Below are 13,483 nucleotides of genomic sequence, written 5' to 3' on the forward strand. Positions count from 1 at the left end.
AGGGGCGGGGGGGAAGGAGGAAAACCTTTCCTGGTGACAAGCAAGGTAGGCTATTTCCAGCAGTTAACAAGAATATCTGAGGAACAGTGGGGGGTGGGGTGGGGTGGGGGGGGAGAAATAACATGGGGAAATAGTTTTACTTTGTGTAATGACTCATCCACTCCCAGTCTCTATTCAAGCCTAAGTTAATTGTATCCAGTTTGCAAATTAATTCCAATTCAGCAGTCTCTCGTTGGAGTCTGTTTTTGAAGCTTTTTTGTTGAAGGATAGCCACTCTTAGGTCTGTGATCGAGTGACCAGAGAGATTGAAGTGTTCTCCAACTGGTTTTTGAATGTTATAATTCTTGACGTCTGATTTGTGTCCATTCATTCTTTTACGTAGAGACTGTCCAGTTTGACCAATGTACATGGCGGAGGGGCATTGCTGGCACATGATGGCATATATCACATTGGTAGATGCGCAGGTGAACGAGCCTCTGATAGTGTGGCTGATGTGATTAGGCCCTATGATGGTGTCCCCTGAATAGATATGTGGACACAGTTGGCAACGGGCTTTGTTGCAAGGATAGGTTCCTGGGTTGGTGGTTCTGTTGTGCGGCGTGTGGTTGCTGGTGAGTATTTGCTTCAGATTGGGGGGCTGTCTGTAAGCAAGGTCTCCCAAGATCTGTGAGAGTGATGGGTCGTCCTTCAGCATAGGTTGTCGATCCTTGATGATGCGTTGGAGAGGTTTTAGTTGGGGGCTGAAGGTGATGGCTAGTGGCGTTCTGTTATTTTCTTTGTTGGGCCTGTCCTGTAGTAGGTGACTTCTGGGTACTCTTCTGGCTCTGTCAATCTGTTTCTTCACTTCAGCAGGTGGGTATTGTATTTGTAGGTATGCATGATAGAGATCTTATAGGTGTTTGTCTCTGTCTGAGGGGTTGGAGCAAATGCGATTATATCGTAGAGCTTGGCTGTAGACAATGGATCATGTGGTATGATCTGGATGAAAGCTAGAGGCATGTAGGTAGGAATAGCGGTCAGTAGGTTTCCGATATAGGGTGGTGTTTATGTGACCATCGCTTATTAGCACCGTAGTCTCCAGGAAGTGGATCTCTTGTGTGGACTGGTCCAGGTTCAGGTTGATGGTGGGATGGAAATTGTTGAAATCATGGTGGAATTCCTCAAGAGCTTCTTTTCCATGGGTCCAGATGATGAAGATGTCATCAATGTAGCGCAAGTAGAGTAGGGGCATTAGGAGACGAGAGCTGAGGAAGCGTTGTTCTAAGTCAGCCATAAAAATGTTCGCATACTGTGGGGCCATGCGGGTACCCATCGCAGTGCCACTGACTTGAAGGTATACATTGTCCCCAAATGTGAAATAGTTATGGGTAAGGACAAAGTCACAAAGTTCAGCCACCAGGTTAGCCGTGACATTATCGGGGATACTGTTCCTGACAGCTTGTAGCCAATCTTTGTGTGGAATGTTGGTGTAGAGGGCTTCTACATCCATAGTGGCTAGGATGGTGTTTTTAGGAAGATCACCAATGGACTGCAGTTTCCTCAGGAAGTCAGTGGTGTCGCGAAGATAGCTGGGAGTGCTGGTAACGTAGGGCCTGAGGAGGGAATCTACATAGCCAGACAAACCTGCTGTCAGGGTGCCAATGCCTGAGATGATGGGGCGTCCAGGATTCGCTTCCTCAGCTCTCGTCTCCTAATGCCCCTACTCTACTTGTGCTACATTGATGACATCTTCATCATCTGGACCCATGGAAAAGAAGCTCTTGAGGAATTCCACCATGATTTCAACAATTTCCATCCCACCATCAACCTCAGCCTGGACCAGTCCACACAAGAGATCCACTTCCTGGACACTACGGTGATAATAAGCGATGGTCACATAAACACCACCCTATATCGGAAACCTACTGATCGCTATTCCTACCTACATGCCTCTAGCTTTCATCCAGATCATACCACACGATCCATTGTCTACAACCAAGCTCTACGATGTAACCGCATTTGCTCCAACCCCTCAGACAGAGACAAACACCTACAAGATCTCTATCATGCATTCCTACAACTACAATACCCACCTGCTGAAGTGAAGAAATAGACTGACAGAGCCAGAAGAGTACCCAGAAGTCACCTACTACAGGACAGGCCCAACAAAGAAAATAACAGAACGCCACTAGCCATCACCTTCAGCCCCCAACTAAAACCTCTCCAACGCATCATCAAGGATCTACATAGCGCCTGATCTATTCAGGGGACACCATCATAGCGCCTAATCACATCAGCCACCCTATCAGAGGCTTGTTCACCTGCGCATCTACCAATGTGATATATGCCATCGTGTGCCAGCAATGCCCCTCTGCCATGTACATTGGTCAAACTGGACAGTCTCTACGTAAAAGAATGAATGGACACAAATCAGATGTCAAGAATTATAACATTCAAAAACCAGTTGGAGAACACTTCAATCTCTCTGGTCACTCGATTACAGACCTAAGAGTGGCTATCCTTCAACAAAAAAAGCTTCAAAAACAGACTCCAACGAGAGACTGCTGAATTGGAATTAATTTGCAAACTGGATACAATTAACTTAGGCTTGAATAGAGACTGGGAGTGGATGAGTCATTACATAAAGTAAAACTATTTCCCCATGTTATTTCTCCCCCCCCACCCCACCCCACCCCCCACTGTTCCTCAGATATTCTTGTTAACTGCTGGAAATAGCCTACCTTGCTTGTCACCAGGAAAGGTTTTCCTCCTCCTCCCCCCCCACCTCCTGCTGCTGGTGATGGCTTATCTTAAGTGATCACTCTCCTTACAGTGTGTATGATAAACCCATTGTTTCATGTTCTCCGTGTGTGTATATCAATCTCCCCTCTGTTTTTTCCACCAAATGCATCCGATGAAGTGAGCTGTAGCTCACAAAAGCTTATGCTCTAATAAATTTTTTAGTCTCTAAGGTGTCACAAGTACTCCTTTTCTTTTTGTGAAAATATATAGTAATTTATTATAGTATCACATAACGAGAATTTGTATGGTTTCTCTGTGATACTATACACTTTCAAGAATGGACTACAGGGAACCATCTATGGTATTTTTTTTCAAAATGGATGCATTTTCCCCATAATGGTTCCTGTCACCCAAGCTCATTTTCAGCCCCAGCAACTGTTTTTAACCTAGTATGAATCACTGGCCTCTTTCGTCACTTACTGCTTGGCATAACAAGTAATAATCTTTTCATAAAAATAAAAAAATCCATGACTACCAAAAGGGCAATACAACATGTATCTGAAGCACTCCAGAATAAGGACTTCTATTTTCTTGCAGAAATTTAGCAAGTCTCCCACTAGCTATCTTTAGGGTTATGTAAACTCTATACATGATCCCACTTGCATTGTATTAAATGACTTAAAATAAAAGGTTAAAACTATCAGCAAAATTACAGAGAAGATCAAGAAATCACATAATTCAGACTAACAAAAACAAATGCAAACATTCGGCTTAATCCTTTTTAGCTTTTTGGTTTCAAGAATTAAAAAATTATGTAAAGATGTAAAAATGGTAAACATTGTAAAGCACCATACATCACTATTGTAGTTTCTTCTGTATTTAAGATACTCAATAAAAATACAGAACATATAAAATCCTAATTGCAGATGCTTTAGTTTAGCAGGGTTTGGAACCTGCATCACTGACACTGGAGATTTTCAGAAAATAATAAGACAATAACTCAAATCTGATTTATATAATACTAAGGAAGAGAAAATTGAAATAGTCAGAGCTATTCAATACATAGCAGCTACTGAAACTCCATTATGATCCACCCTCGTCGAGGCTTTTTGTTAACCACATTCATTCTTACCTGGCACTGGACTTTAATCTCCACTGAGCACCTCCACAAAAGGATTAATTTGATTAATTAATAAGAAATTTGTTTCTTAAATCCTGAATGCAATCCATAGTCTTCCTCTTTTGGTTTGCTGTTAGCATAAGGCTGCATTCACACCACCCTGCTATTTGTTCTTAAAGCCTGCGTCTATCTTGCCCTTACCAGAAAAGCTTCTGCACCACTGCAGAGCACAAAGATATTCTTAAAGCGATAGCTACAATGGAAGTCCTTAAGCAATACCATCAATACCTATCTGCTGACATACATCGATTTAAGAGTTCAATTGGCTTCTTCCAAACTCTGTTTAAGACATAAAGCTTTATCTCTGTTCAAAAATGGCAGTCACAAAAGATTCAATGGCATATAAAGCAGTTTCCAAGACTGACTGTCAATGCCAAATTTCAAGGAAGCTGGTAGAGGAATGCAAAGATTCTTTTCTGTATTACAGTACACGTTTCTGTGCTTATCAGCTCCGGTGGAACAGCAGCTAATCACTCTACCTCCCACTTTTTCTGCCTCACTTTAGCTTTATGTAGCCACCAAAAAGGGGAAGGGAGTTAACCGTACATTCCTGCTGGAAAGCCCAAGTAGGAAAAAATCAAAATAGACTACCACTTGATAAAAACTAGAATTAAATAAAAAACTTTTAAATGGGCAGACTCACCTAAAATACACTATGCTTAATATAGATACTTTATTTGGAGGGTTTGGAAAAACCCATTGTTTCTTGTTGGAAGAAGAATGAAATCTCAGCCCAAACTTCTCTACCACATCACATTTGCAATACAAGTTTACCTCTCAGCTTGTCCATTACAAAATAACTGATTACTCCCCAAATACAATAACTTGCAACACCACAACCCCATACTATTTAGTAAGTCCTTTGAATCAACTCGCCCTTCAAAATAAATTCCTGTTCTGATAGGCTACTTTTCAGAAGCCAAGGAAAGAAAACCTGATATGCCAAACAACTACGATCTTCAAAAAAAAACAAAACAAAAAAAACCATACCATGTGACATGTCACATATGATAGGCTAGGAAATAAACTGATCAAAATGAAATCATATGCTCACCATATTTTGAAATATTTATTATACAAATAAAACCCTACATTAAAAGAACATTAAGGTTGCAAAGTCTAGCACTACAAAGTTAGAAAATGCCAGAATTAGGGTTTCCTGTACAACCTTAATTCAGTCCCCTTGTACATATGCATTTTGACAGAGTCTTTAATTATTTGATCACATGCAATTTTTCCCACAGGGTCCCGGCCTCATTCATTTTCTTTCTACTGGGTACAACAGATACCCAGTATTATACAGACTGCACTACAAACATAGAGCTAAGCAGTATTTATTATAACAGAGGTAAGAGACAATCAACATCACAAAATCAAAATGTGACAGTCATTTAACTTTACAAAAGGATCTATTAAAGAAGAGGCTTAATTTAATTTATAAAGAAGTAGGGAGAAGCTAACAATCTGAAATGTACATACTCATTCGCCAATCTATTGTCCACCCCTGCCCACAGCATAACCATAATCACCCAAGGTTGACACTAGGAGCATTAACAGAGGGGATGCAGACATATATAGGTTATGATTAATAAAAAGTCTTAATGAAGGATAATGTCAATCCCAGGAAATTAGTAATATGATTATGGTGTACACTGCAAGCCTATAAAAACCCTAAAAGAAACAATCTGCATAAAATAGTAGCTGTATTTTAGTTATCCCAGATGCACAGTTTTCTGGCGCACTGTGCTTAGATATCAAAATAAAACTATGAATCAGAGGTCTGAGTATATCATAAATCATTTTTTAAAATCTCCATTTTCTTTTGTTCCAGCTATGTCATTAGCAAGAAAGAAGTTAGGCACACAAACTCCAGTGAAACACAAAGGGATTTGAGAGATGAATTCCTCTAGGTTCCTTTGAAAATCCCAGCATGAGAATAAAATTTGGCTTTCAAGCATACACCCCCTTAAAATGTTTGACAGACTATATTATTCTCCCTCCACCCCTCAGTCACTCATATTACTTCTACTCTTTCCTCATAAACGCACCCCTCCAGCTTCTTGATCTGTTTTGATTAATTGTATCTTGCTTCCAGTTCCAGCTTCAATGACATATGTTAGAGATCCCCACAACCATACCTAATATTCTACATGTAGGCTCAGCAGTATCAAATAAAGAGGAATTGCCATGTGTGGCATGACACACTGCTTCTGCCTTTCCATACTAAAACTGCATTAGCTTTTTGCTGACATATTGCATTAAAAGGGCATACTAAATCTGCCACACACACTCACATCTAAATCCTTCATTTAGTCTTAATGCATTTAAAATTTCAATTCCAATAAATACCCGTTTCAGATCATTTTGCCCTAGATATTGCCATATTGATTATCTGTCTTTATAAACGTTTGCAAAATCTCCCCATTAGTATCAAAGTATGAATTCAATATGTACTTTGTCTCCTCTGCACAATCATTAATGATGATAAATAAGAACAGGCCTTCTACCAATCCCTGATGCATACCACTCAACAACTCACATAACTTGGTATTTGTCACTTATCATTATCTCTCCTTTAGTGATTCAGTTTTCAATTCATGATGCTTCTGATAGTCAAGCCAAAGAGAATTCTTAAAAATTAGGAGAAACTACATAGCAAAAGCCTTATTAAAGGTTAGTTACATCTATTATATTCTCCTCATGTACTTCCTAGTTTTGTAATTTTATTTTAAAAAAAGCAACATGATCAGTACCGGTTTTATGCAGCTGTAACAGTTACCCCTGCTGGAAAACACCTATTATCTGTGCCCCATTAGTCTCATTTTTGCTTTTGTAAAATGCAAAAAAAATTGTAAATTAAAAGGAGTTAGAACAGCTTTCCACTGAATGTATCCGATGAAGTGAGCTGTAGCTCACGAAAGCTTATGCTCAAATAAATTTGTTAGTCTTTAAGGTGCCACAAGTACTCCTTTTCTTTTTGCGAATACAGACTAACACGGCTGCTACTCTGAAACCTCTCATCAGTGTGTAAATCATCTGGGAACCCTGCTTCACTATGACGCATTGCATGTAGCCCGTAAGTCATCAGAGGGAGTGAGATATCAGGGTCTTGGCTGTCAGCCAATATACAGTACAACACTTCGAATGTGAAAAGAAAAAAAAATCCAGCCAATTCTTTTCCCCAGTACAAATGGATTTTTAGTAATAATCTATTCCATACATCTCTTGACTGTATCTATATCAGGAACTAAAAGTTGATGTGATTTATACAAATTTTCAAGTTGGGTATTGGCAGAGCCTCTTGGAAGAAACTCACATATAGCCCAGCTAATTCTGCTGGAGTGTTTTTGTTTTTTGTGGGGGTTCACATATAAAAGTAAATTGTATCCACAAAAAAAAATGGATTTTAACATGAGCTTTAGCTTGCCACAAACTCCATGAGGGAAGAACTAGCCAGCACCCTCATAAATCAGATTGACTGAAAGAGAATCAGAAATGTAACTCATGCACAGACAGGCACACTGTGTACACTGTCATGGAGAACTTTTCATCACTTCACTTGTTTAAATACAGTAACTCCTCACTTAATGTTCTAGTTAAGTTCCTGAAAAATGCTACTTTAAGCGAAACAATGTTAAGCGAATCCAATTTCCCCATAAAAATTGATGTAAATAGGGGGGATTAGATTCCAGGGAATTGTTTTTCACCAGACAAAATATTTTACACACACACACACACACACACACACGCAGTATAAGTTTAAAAAAAAATTTATACTGTACACAGCAATGATGATTGTGAAGCTTGGTTGAGGAGGTGGAGTCAAAGGGTGGGACATTTCCCAGGGGATGCCTTACTGCTAAATGATGAACTAGCACTCGACTGAACCTGCAAGGGTTAACACATTGCTGTTAATGTGGCCTCACAGTTTACAAGGCAGCAGGAATGGAAAGAGGGGAGACAGCATGACAGACAGAGACACACACCGTGTGTGTGTGTGTGAGTGTGAGTGTGTGTGTGAGAGAGAGAGAGAGAGAAATGTGCATAGCCCCTGTAAGTATGCTGACCCCACTCTAAGTACACTGCCTTTTTAAGTAAGTTGAGACAGCACCTGTTGCCAGCAAGCTCCCTCCTCCAGAGCCATGTCATGTCCCACCCCCGCTCCCTCTGTGGAGGTGGGGTAAAGGAGCAGGGGGGAGGGGGACACCCTGACATTACCAACCCTTCCCCCCTCCCCTGCACAGGAAGCAGGAGGCTCCAGGGAGCAGCTCCAAGTTAGAGGGCAAGAGCAGCACTCGGCAGTGGCATGAGGGACAGCTGAACTGCCGGACAACTGATAGCCTGCTGTAGCTCACGAAAGCTTATGCTCAAATACATTTGTTAGTCTCTAAGGTGCCACAAGTACTCCTTTTCTTTTTAGAGAAGTTAGGGGAGCAGTGAGCTGACAGGGGGGGCTGCTGGTCCATTCTGGTTCCAAGCCCCCACCAGCTAGTTCCAACAGGCTGCTCTTTCTGTGAGCAGTGGACAAAGCAGGTGACTGCCAAATAACATTATAAGGGAGCATTGGGCAACTTTAAACAAGCATGTTCTCTAATAGATCAGCAGCATAACAATAAGAAAAGGAGTACTTGTGGCACCTTAGAGACTAACAAATTTATTAGAGCATAAGCTTTCGTGAGCTACAGCTCACTTCATCGGATGCATTGGTGGAAAAAACAGAGGGGAGATTGATATACACACCAATAAAAAGTGAGGAGTTACTGTAGTATATATTTATATCATAATCTTATGTGGTCTACAAAACATTAGGTAATAAAACAAATAAAAAGGAAACTTGGATTTCACACTATACAGTATCAAATATACATGGAAAAGACCATAGATTATCAAATCTATATTCAACTGCAAATTCATGATGTAACCTCTCTACAGAAGATGTGAAAGTTTGTACAATACGTCTATACAAATTTATCAATCCTATTTTATTTTATTAACATAATTAATTGTTGTAACAGCCAGTGTGGATCAGAACTTCCATTTTGTGACAGAAAACAGACTATAGGCTGGTCTACTCAAGAAAATTTACTTTGACCCAGCTATGTTGCTCAGGGGTGTGAAAAATCCACACTCCTGAGCAACATAGTTAAGTCAATTTAAGTCCCTATGCAGACAATGCTACACTGATGGAAGAATTAGCCCGTCAACCTAGTTACTGCCTCTCGGGGAGGTGGATTAACTACAGAGACAGGAGTTCCCTACTGAGTAGCTACACTGAAGCACTACTGTGGTACGGCTGTAGTGATTTAAGTGTAGACATAGCCTCAAGGCTTGGTCTACACTACAGAGTTAGGTCAATGTATGGCAGCTTAAGTCAACCTAATTATATCAGTGTCTACACTACAGCCTCTCTCCTGCAGATGAAAGTGCCCTCCTACACCAACATCATAACTCCACCTCCATGAGAGGCACAGCACTTATGTCAGTGTAGTTAGGGCAACGTACCATTTGTGTAGACACTGTATTACTTACATCAGCTGTTGGCTGTCATACTTATTAGTTTCACAGTTCCCCTCTGCAGCACCTGAAATTGACAAGAAAGGCTGGTGTTCCTCCTATCGCTGTAGGAAGGATCTGCTGAAGCACTACTGCATCGGTGCCACTATGGCATTTAAAGTGTAGACATAGCCTAAATCTGAGAAGCTGAAACAGGGCCATCAACCATGAATGGCAGGACAATGGGGGCTAATACCCAAGCCCTGGCTTTCAATTATCCTCTGACAGCAACCCACTTGAAGACTGGATCATGGAAAATCCCACCTTAAGAAGAGAAGCAGGAAAATTTACTTGTTTTTAAACACAACAGACTCTGCACCAAAGGAGCAAACCATCACCAGAATGAGAAGATTAGGGCCTGGTCTATAAAGTTTAGCCATCAGAGCTATACCCAACCAGGCAAAAAGGACACACACAAAAAACCCCACACACCATAGCCAACATAACTATGCTGACAGGATGCCCAGTGTAAATGCAATTATGCTAACATAAGAATGCTTCTGTCAGCATAACTAATGTCATTCAGGGAGGTAATGTTGCTATGCCTGCAGAAGAACTCTAGGAGTGATAAGAACTCTGGAGCAAGTCAGTGCACTCAGATGTTTGCTGTTTTTCCATAGATCTGTAAACCTCTTGAACTCTCTAAGTAAAATGTGTGCGCAAGAAGAAGGTCTTTTCCAAAACTTGTGTTCCTTACAGTTTCTATCATGTGGTCCTGTGGTGGAGCGGCTGCCCCATGCCAGCAGGAGAAGGATTAAGGCAGCCTTGGAGAGACTGTGCAGAACCTCGCCAATCAGGAAAGGGCTCACTGGGAGAGCCAATCAAGAGAAGGCTTGCTGGAGCAGCCCATATATAAAGGGCTGCTCAGTAGAGCAAAGGGAGTCTCTCCCTAGCAGGCAAGGGGGAAGGACTGTCTGCTGAGGAGCTCTGGAAAGACTGCAGTGCTGGGCAGGGTAGCGGAGCAATGGGGGAGCTATTAGCTGACCATGGCCAGACTGAGGCCCTGAAGCAAGGGCAGGAAAGGTGCTAGGGCTATAGGGGAAGTAGCCCATCAAAAGTAGGCAGTGGGAAGAGGAGGAGGGGCAGTAACTGGCTGCCAGCTATAGGGTCCCTGGGCAGGGACCTAGTGTAGCAGGCGGGCCTGGGTTTCCCCCCTCCCCCTTTATCCCTACTTGCCAATGAGGAATCATAGAATATCAGGGTTGGAAGGGACCTCAGGAGGTCACCTAGTCCAACTCCCTGCTCAAAGCAGGACCAATCCACAACTAAATCATCCCAGTCAGGGCTTTGTCAAGCCTGACCTTAAAAACCTTAAAGGAAGGAGATTCCACCACCTCCTTAGGTAACCCATTCCAGTGCTTCATCACCCTCCCAGTGAAAAAGTTTTTCCTAATATCCAACCTAAACCTCCCCCACTGCAACTTCAGACCATTACTCCTTGTTCTGTCATCTGCTACCACTAAGAACAGTCTAAATCCACGCTCTTTGGACCCCCCTTTCAGGTAGCTGAAAGCAGCTATCAAATCCCCTCTCATTCTTCTCTTCTGCAGACTAAACAATCCCAGTTCCCTCAGCCTCTCCTCATAAGTCATGTGCTCTAGCCCCCCTAATCATTTTTGTTGCCCTCCGCTGGACTCTTTCCAATTTTTCCACATCCTTCTTGTGGTGTGCGGCCAAAAACTGGACACAGTACTCCAGATGAGGCCTCACCAGTGTCGAATAGAGGGGAACGATCACGTCCCTCGATCTACTGGCAATGCACCTACTTATACAGCCCAAAATGCCATTAGCCTTCTTGGCAACAAGGGCACACTGTTGATTCATAGCCAGCTTCTCATCCACTGTAACCCCTAGGTCCTTTTCTGCAGAATTGCTGCCTCGCCATTTGATCCCTAGTCTGTAGCAGTGCATGGGATCCTTCGATCCTAAGTGCAGGACTCTGCACTTGTCCTTGTTGAACCTCATCAGATTTCTTTTGGCCCAATCCTCTGATTTGTCTAGGTCCCTCTGTATCCTATCTCTACCCTCCACTGTATCTACCACTCCTCCCAGTTTAGTGTCATCTGCAAACTTGCTGAGGGTGCAGTCCACGCAATCCTCCAGATCATTAGTGAAGACATTGAACAAAACCGGCCCTAGGACCGACCCTTGGGGCACTCCGCTTGATAAGGGCTGCCAACTAGACATGGAGCCATTGATCACTACCTGTTGAGCCTGACGATCTAACCAGCTTTTTATCCATCTTATAGTCCATTCATCCAGCCCATACTACTTTAACTTGCTGGCAAGAATACTGTAGGAAACCGTAACAAAAGCTTTGCTGAAGTCAAGGAATAACACATCCACTGCTTTTCCCCTCATCCACAGAGCCAGTCATCTTGTCATAGAAGGCAATTAGGTTAGTCAGGCACGTCTTGTTCTTGGTGAATCCATGCTGACTGTTTCCTGATCACTTTCCTCTCCTCTAAGTGCTTCAGAATTGATTCCTTGAGGACCTGCTCCATTATTTTTTCCAGGGACTGAGGTGAGGCTGACTGGCCTATAGTTCCCCAGATCCTCCTCCTTCCCTTTTTTAAAGATGGGCACTATATTAGCCTTTTTCCAGTCATCTGGGACCTCCCATGATTGCCATGAGTTTTCAAAGGTAATGGCCAATGCCTCTGCAATCACATCCGCCAACTCCTTTAGCACCCTCAGATGCAGTGCATCCGGCCCCATGGACTTGTGCTCATCCAGCTTTTCTAAATAGTCCCAAACCACTTCTTTCTCCATAGAGAGCTGCTCACCTCCTCCCCATGCTGTGCTGCCCAGTGCAGCAGTCTGGGAGCTGATCTTGTTTATGAAGACACAGGCAAAAAAAGCATTGAGTACATTAGCTTTTTCCACATCCTCTGTCACTAGGTTACCTCCCTCATTCAGTCAGGGGCCCACACTTTCCTTGACTTTCTTCTTGTTGCTAACATACCTGAAGAAACCCTTCTTGTTACTCTTAACATCTCTTGCTAGCTGCAACTCCAGGTGTGATTTGGCCTTCCTGATTTCACTCCTGTATACCTGAGCAATATTTTTATACTCCTCCCTGGTCATTTGTCCAATCTTCCACTTCTTGTAAACTTCTTTTTTGTGTTTCAGATCAGCAAGGATTTCACCGTTAAGCCAAGCTGGTCGCCTGCCATATTTACTATTCTTTCTACACATTGGGATGGTTTGTTCCTGCAACCTCAATAAGGATTCTTTAAAATACAGCCAGCTCTCCTGGACTCCTTTCCCCCTCATGTTATTCTCCCAAGGGATCATGCCCATCAGTTCCCTGAGGGAGTCAAAGTCTGCTTTTCTGAAGTCCAGGGTCCATATTCTGCTACTCTCCTTTCTTCCTTCTGTCACAATCCTGAACTCGACCATCTCATGGTCACTGCTGTCCAAGTTCTCATCCACTTTTGCTTCCCCTACTAATTCTTCCCAGTTTGTGAGCAGTAGGTCAAGAAGAACTCAGCTCCTCGTTGGTTCCTCCAGCACTTGCATCAGGAAATTGTCCCCTATACTTTCCAAAAACTTCCTGGATTATCTGTGCACCGCTTTATTGCTCTCCCAGCAGCTATGAGGGTGATTGAAGTCTCCCATGAGAACCAGGGCCAGCAATCTAGTAACTTCTGTTAGTTGCCGGAAGAAAGCCTCGTCCACCTCATCCCCCTGGTCTGGTCTGTTGAGATGTTGAAGAGTAAAGAGTTTCTGGAACGTATACCCCCTTAGTTTCACTCAAAGGGCCTCAGGAAAGACATACTATCCCAGTTAGTTGTTGCATTAGGCTGCAGCTGGCAAACACAAGGAAAGAGGCCATAGGGCCACACTGGAAATTAAAGGTAGCAGAGGTGTTTCTCACAAGAGGATTTTCCACTTTGATCTGTGTCAAAGCACTCAATTTATACTGTAAAACAAATTCCTCTCTAGGAAGGCTCCAAAACACACTACTCATGTGCAAGATGCTTCCTGACATGCCTTGAGAGAAAATAATTTAGTTGGCTTTTAGAA

General features: G+C 42.5%; 1 protein-coding gene across 40 annotated transcripts in view; it reads right to left on the minus strand.

The window, feature by feature from the left end:
* Window positions 1-13,483, minus strand: part of EIF4G3 (eukaryotic translation initiation factor 4 gamma 3) — a 455,276-nt gene that overhangs the window by 361,521 nt on the left and 80,272 nt on the right. Inside the window, exon 1 of one of the 40 annotated variants that reach the window (XM_043500161.1) lies at window positions 3,854-4,051. The exons of the other annotated variants lie outside the window; for them this stretch is intronic. The gene's annotated coding sequence lies outside the window, so the exon portion shown is untranslated. Of the gene's footprint in view, window positions 1-3,853; window positions 4,052-13,483 lie in introns of those variants that run through there. 40 annotated transcript variants of the gene reach the window in all.

This window comes from Dermochelys coriacea, chromosome 18 (genome assembly GCF_009764565.3).
Source record: "Dermochelys coriacea isolate rDerCor1 chromosome 18, rDerCor1.pri.v4, whole genome shotgun sequence".
Lineage (NCBI taxonomy): Eukaryota > Metazoa > Chordata > Testudines > Dermochelyidae > Dermochelys > Dermochelys coriacea.